General features: G+C 45.3%; 1 pseudogene; it reads left to right on the top strand.

Moving 5' to 3' along the window:
* The first annotated feature begins 307 nt into the window (after positions 1–307).
* On the top strand, positions 308–14,425 carry LOC116820905 (protein pelota homolog pseudogene; annotated as a pseudogene).
* Positions 14,426–16,553: the final 2,128 nt, after the last annotated feature.

Genomic DNA, 16,553 nt, shown 5'->3' with positions numbered 1-16,553 from the left:
CCATGGTGGAAAATGTGGGCACGATCCCTCGACCCCTGTGAGAAGGGATCTATGGGGGGGACATACCCCAGTAACAGCCAGGGTTATGGACAAATTTATCAAACTCCTGAACAAGAGCCAGGAGCGGCAGCAAGTGGCCCAGCTCCAGCAGCAGCAGCAGCAGTAGGTGGCCCAGCTCCAGCAGCAGCAGCAGCAGTAGGTGGCCCAGCTCCAGAAGCAGCAGCAGCTCATCCAGTAGCTGGGAACACAGCAGCAGCAGCTGATTCAGGACCCAGAGATTCAGAACCAGGAAGAACAGCTGGGAGACATGGCTGGGTCACCCCACACCACTGCGCCAGTGCGGCTGACCAAGATGGGACTTGATGACGACCCTGAAGTCTTTTTGGTAACTTTTGAAAGAGTGGCGCTGGTTGTGGGGTGGGCTACTGACCAATGGGCCACTCTCTTGTCCCCGTACTTGACTGGGACAGCCCAAACGGTGTACAGAGGGCTGTCTATGGAGGATTCAAGGGACTATAGCCAGGTAAAGGCAGAGATCCTGGATGTCTTGGACGTCAGCCTGGAAACCTTCCGGCAGTGGTTCCAGAGCCAGACCTACCCCACAAGCACCAAACCCCGGCTGGTGGCCCAAGAGCTGAAGGAAGTGTGCAAGCGGTGGCTACAGCCAGAGAGGAGGACATCAGATGAGGTCATGGAGCAAATTATTTTAGAGCAGTTCGTATATATCCTCCCAGCGTGAGGAAGGGCCTGGATGCTTCACCATTGGCCAGCAATGCTAGCCGCCACAGTCGCATTGATGGAAGGCTTTCTCGTGGCCGAAGTGCCGGTGGGGCCAGCTACCAGAGTGCAGCCCCAGGGCCAGAGCGCCCTAACCCCAAAAAGAAAGGAGGCACTCAGACTGAAGTGCAGAGCCTCCCCTGCGGGCAAGATGGTCACTCAGGGCTTTGGGCCAGACGCCTTGAACTCTCACCTTGACAAGGACCTGCACACCCACCACCACCGTGTTGAGTGCCCTGAGGACCAATCAGAGTCCCCCCGAGAGGCCCAATGGGAGCCCCCACCTGGAGTCATTGCCTAGAACTCAGGCCCTGTTTTGTATGTGGGAAATATGGACACTTGCAGTGTGACTGTACTGAGATGGACTGCAGCTTCAGCCATGTCTGTGTGGGAGAGACCCAGGCCCGGCTGCCACAGGTCCCCAAGATCACTGTTCTGGTAGTTGTCGAGGACCACCCCAACCCTGGCCCTGATCAATTCGGGCTGTGGCCAGATGCTAATCCATCAGACCTTGGGGTCACCTGGGAACGATCTGGCTGCAATGCATCCAGAGTGACGTGTGGCCATACCCTAGTGCCCAGGTCCTGCTAACGGTGGCCAGGGTCACAAGACAGATGGTCGTCGACCTGGCTCCTCGACAAGCCTACCCAGTGATTCTGGGGCATGACTGGCTTTTGAGGAGATCCTCCACTCAATCCCTGCGCTGGAGGGAGATTGCCTTGAGGCCCAACCAGAGGAGGAGAAGGAGGAGACCCCAGACCCCGAGGGAGGGACCGAGGAGCCCTGGACTGGCTATAGAACCCCGACTTAACACCGACTTTTTCCACAATCAGAGAGCAGACCGCACCCTTAGTCAGGCCTATGGACAAATAGCTGCTGTTGATACGACAGTGATTGACCGCATTGTGCAAATCAGTGGCCCTGTTTTGAGCTACTCCATGACCATCTTCAGTGAGTGGAATGGGATTCCTGCACGGAAGAACCACGGACCCAGCTGCTGGTGCCTCAGTGCCATCGATGAGCAGAAATGAAGCTCGCACATGACATACCTGCTGCAGGGCACTTGGACCACAAAAAGACCCTTGTCCAGATTTTGATGTGGTTCTTTTGACCCAGCATTCACCCGGAGGTGAGGAACTATTGTAGCTCGTGCCCCGAGTGCCAATTAGCAGCTCCCTAACGGGTACCCAAGGCCCCCATGGTTCCCATGGTCATAGTGGAGATGCCATTTGAGTGGGTGCCCATGGACCTGGCGGGCCCATTCCCAAGAAGTGCCGTGGGATTCCAGTATGTGCTGGTCATTGTTGATTATGCCACCCATTTTCCCGAGGCCATGCCATTATAGAGCACTACCGCCCGAACCATCTCCAGCAAACTAGTGAAGGTCTTTGCTGAAGTGGGCCTACCCCGGGAAATCCTATTGGACCAGGGCACCAACTTCACCTCCCGGCTGTTGCAGCAGCTATGCGAGCTCCTGGGAGTTAAACAGTTACGCACTTCCATCTACCACCCACAGACTAATGGGACCAGCTACTCCCACCCTTACTGCTGGCAATCAGTGAGGTACCCCAGTCATCAACAACATTTTCCCTGTTTGAGCTACTATAGGACCGCTGGCCATTGGGCCTATTAGACTTACTGTGGGAGACATGGGAGCAGTCTCCATCTCCAACCCAGGGCCTCATGAAGTATGTTCTCCAGCTCCAGGAGCACTTCGCTTAGACCAGAGCCCTAGCAAGTGAAAACTTAAAAGTCGTACAGGAATTCTAGGCATGAACCTATAGCCAGGAAGCGCAGGATCATGCCTTTGAGCCAGGTGATTGGGTCCTGCTCCTCCTACTGTCGAGCAAATCGAAGCTGCTGGCCCATTGGCAGGGACCCTATGAGGTGGCCCGGAAGGTCGGGCCCATCACCTATGAGGTACACCAGCCTGACCAGCAAAAGAAGACCTAGCGATATCATATGAATCTATTGAAACCATCGCAGGAGCAACAGGGCCTATTAATTCATTCTTGCCTGTCAGAACCAGAGTTGGGTCCCCGCGCGCCCCTGACAGAGGACCCCACAGGGTCCCAGCTTGGTGACACGCTAACAGAGGAGCAGCAAAAGCAGGCCCAATATCTCCTGCAGGTTTTCAGGAGAACCTTTATGGTCCTACCTGGTTACACAATCCTGGTCCATCATGCCATTCAGACCAAACTGGGTAAGGTAATTCAGGAGACGATCAGGTCCCTGCTGCACCAAATGTGGCAGGAGGTCGAGGCAGAAGTACAGGCCATGCTAGCCTTAGGAGTCATCAAGCCGTCGCAGAGTGAGTGGCACAGTCCAGTGGTCTTGGTACCCAAGCCAGATGGAACATGATGTTTCAGTATAGACTTCCAGTGGGTCAATGCGATCTCGAGGTTCGATGCATATCCTATGCCCCATGTGGATGAACTGCTTGGTCGCTTAGGGGAGGCCCATTTCATCACGACCCTCGACTTCAGTAAGGGGTACTGGCAGATCCTGCTTGACCCCATCTCTAAGGCGGAGACAGCGTTCACCACCCCAATGGGATTTTACTAATTTACACGGATGCCCTTCTGCCACCATGGGGCCCCGGTGACGTTCCAATGATTAATGGATTGCCTTCTATGGCCCCCATCAAGACTATGCAGTGGCATATTTGGATGACGTTGTAGTCTACAGCCGTGGGTGGACTACCTGGAACATGTAACCAAAGTCCTGAGATCCCTGCAAAAGGTGGGACTAACAGCCAATCCAAAAAAGTGTTGCATTGGATGGCAAGAGGCAACGTATCTCAGATACAACATAGGGGAGGATGAGTGAAATCCCTTGTGGGGAAGGTTCAAGCACTGGCAGCCTGCCCATCACCTACCGCAAAATGCCGTGTGTGACAATTCCTGGGGCTCAGTCTGAGCACCTGACTCATTGTTGCCTCACCGTTGCCTCACCCTGACCTAGGGCCTGGGCTTGTTTCTCTTTATACTGTTGTTGCTCAGCCCCTGCCTGAGGGCCTGAGCACCTGACTTACCATTGCCCCGCCCTGACCTAGGGCCTGGGCTTACCATTATATACTGTTATTGCTTAGCCCCTGCCTGAGGGCTTGAGGACCTGACTCACCAGTGCTCAGACCTGACCTAAGGCCTGGGCTCACTTTATTTATTTGAACCTTCACAAAGGCCACCGAGGAAGACTCCCACGGCCAGACTAATTCCCCACAAGACCTATTCCCGAATTTAGTGAGGTGGCGTGGTTCCCTGCTGCCCGAGAGAGAGCGACGAGCCCCAGCTAACCTCTCTACAGTCTACATTAGACTTTCTTAGGAAATCTCCCAGTACCACAAGTGGACTCTAACCATCGTAGCAATGGAGTATCAGTATAGATAGAACACCTGCATCTTTACCATATCATCAAACACTCCTCAGAAGAGGTTTAGATGATGTAGTTTTAAAAGAGATTTTGGAGGGATCAAAATCTTGTGTAGACACAGCCATGGGATACTTGATTCGTATTCTCCTCAGGGAATATTGGATTTAGTGGTGGTATAGAGTGTGACACTGCACCCCATATTCTGCATTGTGATATTATTATGATATGATTATAGCATAATTATGATGTTTTTTATCCAAGATGGGTCATGTGAGATGTCATTAGAAAGGCTATGATTTGCTGAATATGATTATCCTATGTTTATGCATTTATCATTTTTGTATCTAAAGTTATGAATATTGACTATGTATCTGTATTTCAAATGTAGTTATATCTTGGTAATGTCCACTAAGCTAGATGCTTTTAGTCTAGATCAGGAGTCGGCAACCTTTCAGAAGCGGTGTGCCGAGTCTTCATTTATTCACTCTGATTTAAGGTTTCATGTGCCAGTAATACATATTAACATTTTTAGAAGGTCTCTTTCTATAAGTCTATATTATATAACTAAACTATTGTATGTAAAGTGAACAAGGTTTTCAAAATGTTTAAGAAGCGTCATTTAAAATTAAATTAAAATGCTGATCTTACACCGCCGGCCTGGTCAGCTCACTGCCAGCCTGGGGTTCTGTTCACCTAGGCCGGCAGCAGGCTGAGCAGGGCCTGTGGTGGGACCCGAGATCGAGGGAGGTGGGAGGTTTCAATGGTCAGGGCAGAGGGCTGGGGGAGGGAGTTCAGGACAGAAGGCTGGGGTGGGAGCAGTTCAGGGATCAGGGCAGAGGGCTGGGGTGTGGGGGTGTGTAGGGCAGAAGGCTGGGTGTGTGGGGTGGCCAAGGGTCAGGGCAGAGGGCTGGGTGTGGGGGTGGGGTTCAGGGCTGCTGGATGGGACTGTGGGGATGCAGGGCAGAAGGCTGTGTGTTGGAGTGGGAGGGTTCAGGGAAGAGGGCCTGGGGGTGTAGGGGGTGCAGAACAGAAGGCTGAGTGTGTGGAGGAGTCAGGGCAAAGGGATGGGGCTGTGGGGGTGCAGGGCAGAGGGCTGGGTGTGGGGGGGGTTCAGGGGAGAGAGATGGGGCTGTAGGGATGCAGAGATGAATACTGAGTGTGTTGGGGGGGTCAGGGCAGAGGGCTGGGCATGTGTTGGGGTGGGGGGTTCAGGGCAGAAGGCTGGAGTGTGTGAGGGGGTGCTGGGCAGAATGCTGAGTGTGTGGGCGGGGTCAGGGCACGAGGGATGGAAGGGATATGCCCTGTTCCACCCGCTTTCCCAAGACTCCATCCCTACCTCTCTCTGCCTCCTCTACGGAGCTGTGTGCATGCTGCCGCTCTTCCCCCACCCACTTGCTAGGGCCAGAAGTTGATTGGCGCTGGGAAGAAGAGGGAGTGGGGCAGAAAAGCACCACGCTGGAAGAAGCGGGGGAGGGGGAAGCTTGGCTGCAGCAGAACCAAGCTTCTGCCTCCTGCCCCTGCAGGGGAGAGTGGTCGGCGGGGGGGGCCGAGTGGGGCTGGGGGCCGGGACTGCAGCAGGCAGCTACATGCTGCTCAAAATCGGCTTGCGTGCTGTATTTGTCACGCTTGCCGCAGGTTGCCAACCCCTGATCTAGATAGGCAAAGGCCTATTCAGGGCAATGGACCATTAGGAAAAACAATAGGCCTTAGGAAAAGTTTATCCCCCACCTCGGGAGCCTTCCTGAGAACACTACAGACAGCCTGTAAGTAATGGCTGCTATGGCTCCACAAGGTCATGTGACCAGGCCACATGACTTTGGACTCCATCTTGGGATATCAGTGTTTTTCCACAAACTGAGTTTGGAACAAAAGGGTTCCCGCCATATGCTAAAGCTATACAAGGCAGGGAGTGACAGCATCTGTTGTTCTTCACTCCCCACACAAGAAGACTCCTGGAAACACCTGAAGAACAAAGACTGAACTGGAGGAAGTGCTGGACCTAGGCTAAAGGGATTTCTAGTCTGTGTATGAAAGACCTGGGAATTCCAAGCTGTAAAGCAAGTGCAGCTTGCCCCTTAAGAATCTTCAGGGTTGTACCATCTCCCAGGGTGAGAAACTGCCAATTCATATCCAATCTATCTAGTATGTTAATCTTAGTTTGTGTTTTTGTTTATTTACTAGGTAATCTGCTTTGATCTGTTTGCTATCACTTATAATCACTTAAAATCTATCTTTTTTAGTTAATAAATCTGTTTTATGTTTTAAATTAAACTGAGTGTACCTTGAAGAGAAATGTCTCAGGAGAAATCTCAGCTTGGTTTAACACAGGCTTCTTGTATTTTCTCTTCACATTGAGGGAGGAGTGAACTCTATGAGCTTATGTGGTGCAGTTCCCAGTGCAGCGCAAGAGGATATAATTTTGGGTTTATGCTCCAGAGGGGGTGTGTGCTTGGGGAGCTGAGAGTTACCTTGGTTGTAGCCTTTCTATTGTTGGTTCATGCAGTGGCTGGTCAGAGATCCTGCATGTAACTGCAGCTGGGTGTGTTCCTACCTGTGTGAATGCTGGTGGAAGTGTAGGAGTGGGTCTTTAGTTTGTCACAGCAGCACAGCGAGAGAGGGAGCCCACTATGGGTCAGAGGGCTCAGATGTACCCCAGTTCCAGGTGCAAGATACCTGCTTTGCCCACCCCTCCCCTAAAGCTTAAGCATCTATAGGCAAATTCCAACCAGAATCTTGGAGCTATTGTAGCATCCCTGCTTCAATCAGCATAACTTGGCTGCTCCTTGGTTCTGCTAACCCATTATCCCAACATGTTTATCATAAAGCCCAGTTGTGTACTCTTCACAGGAGTAACAGTAGCCATTGTGATCACTAGCTAGATACTAACCCCTGTCATATGATTATAGATGGGACATGTAGCAATACTTATTATTAAGGTTGCCCAACACATCCCATTATAAGACTCTGTTTTCAGTTGCTTATAATGGTGCCAGATTTTAACAATTTGGACTGCAATTTTTCATGCCAAGTGTCTTGCTCAAACTGTTATTTATTTATTTTAATTTCAGCCATTTTTGAGAACAAGGCTAGAGAAAAATATATTTTGCTCATGTTAAAAGTATATAATCTTTTCTTTAAACAGCTTTAGTGCCCCCATTCTTTGGAACTGGGACTTGGAATTTGATAATGTGACTTTTATGTCAGGAATATGCTTTTTGCCTTCCCCATGAAAATCTGCGTAACCATGGCCACATTATAAGCGTTTGAATAATCACAGCTCACATAAGTAGAGATTTGTTCAATTTTAGCTGCTAAACTGTCCAAAGATTCCATTCTTACTGAGTATATTCCATTCCCTCAGAGCTCCAGTGTGTGACCAGACTGTGCAAGTGTGAAGAATTGGGAATGTCTATACAAATTATGAAATCTGATTGATTTTGTGAAATTGTATTAAGAAAAACTGCTGTGTCATGACTGCCTATGAATGTGTGGATCTACCATTGCTGGCAGGTCCTGTAGCCGGATACATACCAGACTGGGACAATGAGAAATAGTTAAGGTTAACAATAGTAATTACCCCTCACAAAGGTTATACTAAGCAGTAACTTGAGCCTTGGAAATCCAATCTAATTTACCCCTTTGAAAGGAGGAAAGGTAGGCACAGTGGAAACTTACCAGGAGTAGAACAAAAGAGGCCAGGTGACCAGGAGAGGTTTAAATTAAAAAAAACACACAGGAACTGGGGCCACACAGGAATCAGAAGTATGGTGTAGGAGGCAGCAAGGTCATAGAAGCAGGATAAAGGGCTCCATGAGGGAGAGAGATCGGACTGTGTGAAACAATCTATCCTGCTGGGACCTAGATGGTTCCCCAAGGACTCACATGGGAAGGATGAGCTAGAAAATGATGGACATTGCGATTTCAGATGTTTGTTTTGCATGATCTGTACTTTCCTGTGCTTTACATGATTAAATATAAAAGAGATAAAGGCATTGAACTGTACATATTATGTGTGTGCCAACTGCTTCATAACTATTGCATGCCCCTAAGAGAGTTAAACTGTAACTAGAAGCTTCAAAACTTTTCGATGGAGTTTTGGGAGAGGGGTATGTTTAAGTAATGGGGGTATTTGGGGTGTCAGTGCTGGTCTTGGTGCCTATGGCAGGTGGGCTGAGGAGTCCCATTTGAGCAGACATAACAGACTGAGAGTCAGTACAGGTTGGGACGAAGCACTGGAACTGAGAGCAGAAGACCTCTCTCTCCAGAGGACATCTCTCAGTGATGCCCCAGTGGTTGCCTAGATAGCATTGAGAAGGATGAGGTCTCATGCAAATACAGAGAAGACAAGAGTCAGAACAGGGGGAGGGGAAAGGAATAGATTGGATGTGACCTGAACCACCCTTGTATTCACTTTCTGCACACAACTGTAATAAACTTTGTACAAAATATGCCTTGTGAGGTATCATTTCAAAACTAACAACTTGCTGGTCAATAACATCATGCAAAATGTATGCATCAACATTATACGTTCCCTTTGTAGGATGTCACTAGCATATGTTCAATACCAGATACCCTTGTCTAAGCAGAGTTGTTAAACAGCTCTACCAGAGACAAACAAATGTAATTTCCCCACCTGGGAGTTACTTCCAAAGTACGTTGAAAGATAAGGAAAATGTATGTACCTATCTTGTAAACAGACCCACTAAGCTAACAAGACGTGGAGGCAAACCTCACAGAATCATTCAAAAATTATGAGTCCCAGTGCGCATCCCCCACCAACAGTCTGAAAACTCATGAGATTTTAAACAAAAAAATATATATATATGGGATTCTTCTTCTTTACCTTCTGGTTGCTGCACCACCAGAGTTTACTTTGGATCGTAGTTACCAATTTTTTTCAGTTAGAAACCTTAATTTCTTAATGAAAGCTAAGATTGTCAAAATTCCAGGAACCTGAACTTTAAGAAAAACAGCAAATATCACAGAACTTGTGATTAAAATCATGGAAGCTGACCATGCTGTGTGACTGGAGTCAAGAAACAAAGATCAGTTTCTTACCCGCACACCAGAATGACAGATGCTTGGGGTGTGGGTGTCGTGCTGTTCTGTCTGTATAGGTGTTAATAGAAAATGTGCAAGCAGAATATGTGTAAGAACATGTAGTATTGTTTATGGGTTTTATAGTACCGGTGAAGATCTTGGCTTCCTCTGTGCAACTATTTATATCAGTTCTCAACTGAGGAAAGGGGTAACATGTAACATTGGTGGTTTCCTTTCTGAAAGCACCAGCACCATTTGTTTGTTTTTTGCAAGACTGTGCACCCTTAATAATAATGCCTATTCTTTATACTGTACTCTTCATCAGTAGATCTCAAAGTGCTTTACAATTTTTCATGTCTTTATTTTCAGTACATCCCAGTGAGGTAGAGAAACATTTTTATTCCCATTTTACAAAGGGGGAACTGAGGCACAGAGAGGTTAAGTGACTTGCCCAATGTCACACAGGAAATCCATTACAGCCCATGAAATTGAATCTAGATCTCTTACAGTGTAGGCTAGGGCCCTAATGCCTGAAATATCCTCCCCCCTGCAAGCAGCACAGGGGATCATGTGTACCTTTATTATTTGTATGTATAGTCCCAATAATTCTGCCTCTACTATGTGAGAAAGCAAACAACTCATCATGCTGTAAATCTTGGGAGCAATAGACAGCTGTCACAGTTTATTAAAAATATAAACTTAACTCAAAAAACTTGGTGCTCTTTGTATTATATGATTTGGAAAGTTGATTTTTGTCTGTAAGCCTAGAAATAATTCTTTAGCCTGCCCCCTTAAGAGGCTTTCAGAACAGTGAGATCAGTGAAGTTACGCATGGAGTTTGAAGCTGTAACCACCACAGCCTGCTCCAGGACTTTAGTTATTTTTGCTGATCTACCTTTAAAAGAGGTAAGAAATGTGTGGTAAACAGTTTTTTTCCCTCTGAGTGATTTTGTTCATTTACCAGGTGGGCTAAATTAGCAAGTGTAAAAACAATTCAATCGGTGAATATTTCTGGTGGATTTACTCTGATTTATTCTGGAAAAAATGGTGGGTCTTACAGCAAAACTGACTCTAAATTATTTTAGATGAGTTTAGTAAAAATAGTTTTCTGTATTCCACCCTAGGAGGAAAATCATGAAGATTTTCCAGAAGACTTGCTTCTTTCCTTTAAAGAAATTTTTTTTTCTTAACCCACACAGCCCTAAGGATGAGATAAGATTTCTAAGGACAATGACCAGAAATAAATGAGCTCTTCTCTTAAAAAAATGACCTGGAAAAGACTTAAAAATATAGGTTTGTGCTTTCTTTTCCTGATTGTTTGTTTGGGTTTTTTAACTTTAGAAAAGTCAGACATGTCAAGTCTGGTTTCTCAATTTTTTTCCTGAGGATCTTGTGGTTTTTATTGTGATTTCTTACTACTCAGCTGAAGGGGTGGGGATATTGAATCTTTAGCAAAGATGCCCTTTATTCAAAATGTTAGTTAATGTTTTTAAATAGGTGATAGCAAAAACAAATACATTTGAGGCATTCTAAACAGTCTGACTAAATATCCCTCCCCTTCTTGGTTGGTCAGATTTCACTCTTCTAGTCCTCCTTCCCCCACACCTTCCCCCTCCACTTCTCTTGACATAAGAATACTCTAGTCTAGAGAGGACCAGGATTTTCATTTTTTAACATCTTTTTTTTGGAGGAAGGACAAATTGAGGCCCTCTTTATATATCCCCCAAAAGGGGCACCAGTCAAAAGTATTCCTTTTTATAGGTGATTTTTAAAATAAACCCACTTACAAATCCTGCTGTGGACTTCAAAAGTGCTCTTCTCTCAATGGTCAGAGAGCTACTTGCTTTTATATTCCAAGCTGTTTCTTGAACATAGAACTGCTCTGGTGTCAGGCCACGTCTAGACTACGCGCCGTATCGGCGCGTTAAAATCGATTGCTCGGGGATTGATATATCGAGTCTGATCTAGACGGGATATATCGATCCCTGAGCGCGCTTATATCGATTCCGGAACTCCACCAAAACCAACGGAGTTCCGGAATCGACATGGCGAGCCGCGGACATCGATCCCGCGTGGTGAAGACGGGTGAGTAAATCGATTTTAGATATTCGATTTCAGCTACGCTATTCTCGTAGCTGAAATTGCGTATCTAAAATCGATTTTCGCGCGTAGTGTAGACCTGGCCTCAGTATCAGTCCTGGAGTGTGACTGGCGTCACCTGTGAGTCCATACCTGGTTCTATACTGCCTCCCAAAAGCCCAGCTAAACACCATCAAGGTCTGAAGACCTAGACTTTCCAGTGTCCTAAAGGGTAAGGGTGAACTGAACAACTATTTCAAATGTAAACAAATATATCCAAAATTATTTGTAATTAAGGACACTGCAAATACTTTATGAATAAACTTGAAAAATAAACTAAAAGTTTTGTTCTTTTTAAAATCTGGCACAGTTTGGGGTCCTCTGTTTCTCCTGCTGGAATTGATGGCATCACTAACAGATCTAGAAGGGTATTATTGCTCCTTGTTTTGTATTTATTTTCAAGTACGTTTTTTTTTTTTTTTTTTAAGAATGATTATTAAATAAATGGAGCCACCTTTCTCCAAAGATCTGTTCTCTGTGTGTGTTTTTAAAGTCTGTAGCAGGGCTGGACTAAGGCATAACATATGACTATATGACTGTTTCTATGATACAGCTCCTAGAGCTACTTAAGGATCCAGCTTTCATATTAATTTGTCTTTAAGTTCAGAGCACTAATAGTTACAAAGAAAAGCATGAACACGTAACTGAGCCAATGAAATCAGTCTGGGTCTGCAGACAGAATGGAAACAATAGCTCTGAGAGAGGTGAACTGCCATATGCATCTCAATGGGGTGTTCCCAAAACTCCGGGGGACCATGTCAATAGCACCTCAGCAGAGAACTATGTGTGATAGGAGAAAAGTACAATCTCCTAGATTAGCCATGACAGAGTGGCAAAACTAAGGCAAGGGCAATGGTATTGGGTTGGTATTCAAAGTATGGGCCTGATTTTTAGAGGTATTTAGCAGCCAAAACTCTAGTTGAATTAAATGTCAGCATTTCTGAAAATTAAACAACACTATTTAACTTACTGCACTAGTTTAATTTTTTCAGCATCCTGTGCATTGTACTGCATTCACACCACTATTACCGTTTGTGTGGAGACCATTGATTTTGACTGTGCATGGTGTTAGTTTAACTTGTTTTTTGTGGCTTCACAGAATATAATTGATATTTCTAGCACTTGTATTATACCGAGTTATGTTTTTTCCCCAAATACAAAGTGTATGTATAAAGCAGGGGTTGGCAACCTTTCAGAAGTGATGTGCCGAGTCTTCATTTATTCACTCGAATTTAAGGTTTCGTGTGCCAGTAAAAATTTTAATGTTTTTAGAAGGTCTTTTTCTATAAGTTTATAATATATAACTAAACTATTGTTGTGTGTAAAGTAAATAAAGCTTTAAAAATGTTTAAGAAGCTTCATTTAAAATTAAATTAAAATGCAGAGCCCCTCGGACTGGTGGCCAGGACCTGTCAGTGTGAGTGCCACTGACAATCAGCTTGTGTGCTGCCTTTGGCACCCGTGCCATAAGTTGCCTACCCCTGGTATAAAGCCAGCTACTCTTGAACTTAGTATAGACTCCGACAGACTTCAATAGGAGTTGGTTCAAGCCTGTATAGCACAGTAGTGTTCATTTAATTGAACTGTAATTCTTATGGTTGTTACTGGCCAATCAGATCCTCTATCATAACAATGGTTACATAAAGGTATCCAGCACCAATGTTTTAATTATATACTGTAGATAAGATAGCTAATAAAGATAACCGTTAATAACTAAATGACTATATCTTTTTTGTATGCAGTTGGTAGAGCTCACAATAGAATCCTTCATCAATATTTCTGATATTTAATTGCAAGTTACTTTTCTCTATGGCAGCGTATTTGGGCTTCCATTTGCCCCTCATCCCAGCTGTGAAGGGCAGAGTAGTGTCCCATTCCCTGAGATCAAGAAAGGAGCCAGCATCCCCAAAGCAGTTCCTGAACATTCTTAAACTCCTCTAAAACAGTGGGCAGACTGAAGCTCCTCAGCAAAGATACTGAGAAGGACAGTGAAGGTCAGGTGACACTGACTCCAGAACAGCCTGAAGACATGTGGCACACCTACAATCTTCTGCAGGTAGGAGACAGCCTGCAGGCCTCCGCAGTCAGGAAGGTGCAGGCAGACAACCTAGGCAGCTACTGCATTCACACCACTCACCATCTGTGTACAAACAATTGATTTTGACTCCCAGGCATGCCAGCTGCAAGTCAAGGGGACAAACATCCAGAAGAATTAATAGATCAATATGAAGGCCTTCCACACCATTGAGCCAGAACTCAACTGCAAGTTTACTTTGTCCAGGAAGGACTGGGACAATGTGGATCTAGAGAAGATAGAGCAAGCCTGTGACCCAACATGCACTGTTGATGTGGCAGCAGTAGTGAAGCAGGAAGGCCTTGCTCACATCTGCCTGGTAACTCCCAGCATGAGGCTCCTGCGACCCAAAACTGAAATGAACATTCACGGGAAGAGGAGGGGCAACTGCTCCCTACACAACAAGGCCTTGGAGGGGTTCAATGAGAATGTCATTCAAGGGATCTAATGGCACATTAACTTTGCTGTGGTGAAGTATGTGCTTATTGCCAGGCTGGACTTTGTGAGAGAGCAGTTCTGTTACTACATGTTTTAATAGGCAAAGAAGATGTAAAACAAGCTTCTGCTGGACCACAGGCCCAAGTTCTTGCAGGTCCATTCATCTTCTGGACACAAATATACCCTGAAAGAATTATTCTGTGATCCACCAGTTACTAGTTTCCTCTCTGATACTAGAGCAGCTGGTGAGGTTAAACCCTTGGAAGACTTTTATTAGATGTTTCAGCATGAACCAGATCAAGGCTTTTATGGGATCAAGCATGTGGAGAAGACCAATGAAGCAATGGCGACTGATACTTTACTGATCAGTGACGAGCTTCTCTGGCACCAGGATGTCCCTACAAGAAGTAGATATGTATGGCTTGTGGAGAGTGTATGCGATAACACAGGGATTGTCACAATATTTTCCAATCTACATGTTTTCAGAGAACAACTGGGCCAGCTGATGAGGTGGCTGCCATTTTGCAATTCCCAGTACCAGACCTTTCTGACCAGGAAGATGATACTTACCTGGATGAGAACTAAGTATTAAATTCATGTCTAGCATGGGACATTAATAAAACCAGAGTCCCATTGGCTCCTGAAAGCCAGTTGTTTTATTTAGATTACAGTAACCAAAATAATAAAAATTTCCTGTAATATGTGTGCACACCATGCACTTCCTATTTCGTCAGCAAAACCATCTCTTTGCAATTGCTCATATGCAGTTTTTCCTTCACAGAGATTGCCATGAACTCTTTGAATATTACTATAAATGGTTTAATGCAGAGATGACTTGAGGCTCCAGTTTAGAGCACTAGATTAGGTGCTTTATGTTTTACAGCCTGCTTACTGTACACAATTTAACATTCCTCAGTGCGGGAATATAGAGGATGCCTGAGTTAGTTGAATCTGAACATGATTTCACTTGAAAAAATCTGGTTATGGAGAGAATATTTCAAATGATGGGGAAATTAAAGACTGATTTAGTGGAACAGGCAACCTTTTCTCTCTTATTGGAGGAATAATTGTATATCTACAGATATATGTTCAGACCTTGATTTAGGGCTTTTGACCAAATGAGTTTGGTGGTTTCATTTTTTGTCCCTGCTTATTTACAAAACAGCTACATAATGGCAAAGCAGTGGTCTCTGCTCAAGAGAAGCCTATGTCAATAAATGCAGGAGAAATACAAATACCAGCTTGCATAGAAAAGCTGGAACTTCTTGATTTTTTTCCTGTTTGGTTTATTTGGATGGTTTGTGGATTCCTGCCTTAATGTTGCTCTTTTAGATTATCCTGCTGGATAACTAACCAAGTGGTGCTCAGCTGCCTCTGTTTGCCTGAAATGGTCAAGTGGAGGAAGCTCAGCAGTGCCCCACCGCTTGTGAACTCCTCAGTTGCTGGAGTTATAGTTTCTGATTCTCCCACCCCCCTTTTCTCTCTTTATTTCCCACTTCTTGCATCCTCATTTCCTTGTTGTTGTTTTCTGTGTTCTCGATTTGCTTCCCCAGTGGTACCTTTTCTCTCTCTCCTCATAAACTGTTATTTACTTACACTCCTCTCTTTCCTCATCCTAGTAGGCACACAAACTGTAGTGGAGTAACAGTTTGCTATGATAGCAAGGAGCAGCTGGATTGAAGAAGAATCTGACCAATCTTTTCCCATGCCCTCCTTCCCTGATGGTTTGTGTAGGAAGGCTAAGAGGTTAGCAAAGATGTGCCTGCTTTCTTTCCTCTTGCAGTGATGGTATGTGAAAGTGAAGTGGCACATCCCTGCTCTTGGACACAGTGCAAGGGTATGTGAAGAGTTGAGAGAATAAAATGTATGGTCCCTTCTCATTGTCTGGTAGGGGGAAGGCCAACAGATTTTTTCTCTCATGTACCCCACAGCTACAAGTAGCAGTGTGGAAATGGGAAGTTTGCATCAAATTTGTATCAGACTGTTCTAGGCTACTCATTCACTGCTCCTTCCCCTATTCCTACAAGCCACATGCTATTACTGCCATTTAAATCCCTGTGGCACAGCCTATGCACCAGCCAGGTGCTGAGGAACCAGATGAGTGAACAAATAATCTGGAAGTGGCTGGTCACTAAGGCTGTATTAACTGTTTTAATGGCAACAGCTGAGCAGAATTCAGCAGCTTTTATTATTAGTTGTTTGCTAGGCTTTAGTCATATATGACACAATCACTTCCTTAAAGACCTTGCAATCTGCAAAGCCACAACAGATACAGAGAGAGAAAAGGGGTGTGTTGTGTCCTATTCAAGCAAAGTGATCAGGGCCATGATAAGCTCACAATCTGTTAGGCACTATGCAGCAACAGGCTTGAATTTCAGTCTCACAGAAATGTGAAATTAACAAACTCACTGATGCTTTAATGTTGATTAGGCATTCACAAGGTTGGGTTGTCCGGGGAGAAGGCACAGCACTTTTATTAACTGCATCAACACCTAGCTCACTATAAGACCGCTCAGGCTTGTGGAAACATCTGGTTCTCATTAGTCATGCTCAGAGGCATAACACAATATTAGCACAATCACTTCCATCTTAATACTGTATATTGTATTAGCATAGTCACTCCCTATTAGTATCTTAAGTTGAAATTGATGTGGTGCCTATCCTCACAGTTCCCAGAACTGTGTTGTATCCCTATTTTTTTTTTTTTCAGTTT

This window comes from Chelonoidis abingdonii, chromosome 1 (assembly GCF_003597395.2).
Source record: "Chelonoidis abingdonii isolate Lonesome George chromosome 1, CheloAbing_2.0, whole genome shotgun sequence".
Lineage (NCBI taxonomy): Eukaryota > Metazoa > Chordata > Testudines > Testudinidae > Chelonoidis > Chelonoidis abingdonii.
Note: the sequence above shows the minus strand (reverse complement) of the source record. Positions and strands in the feature narration are given on the sequence as shown.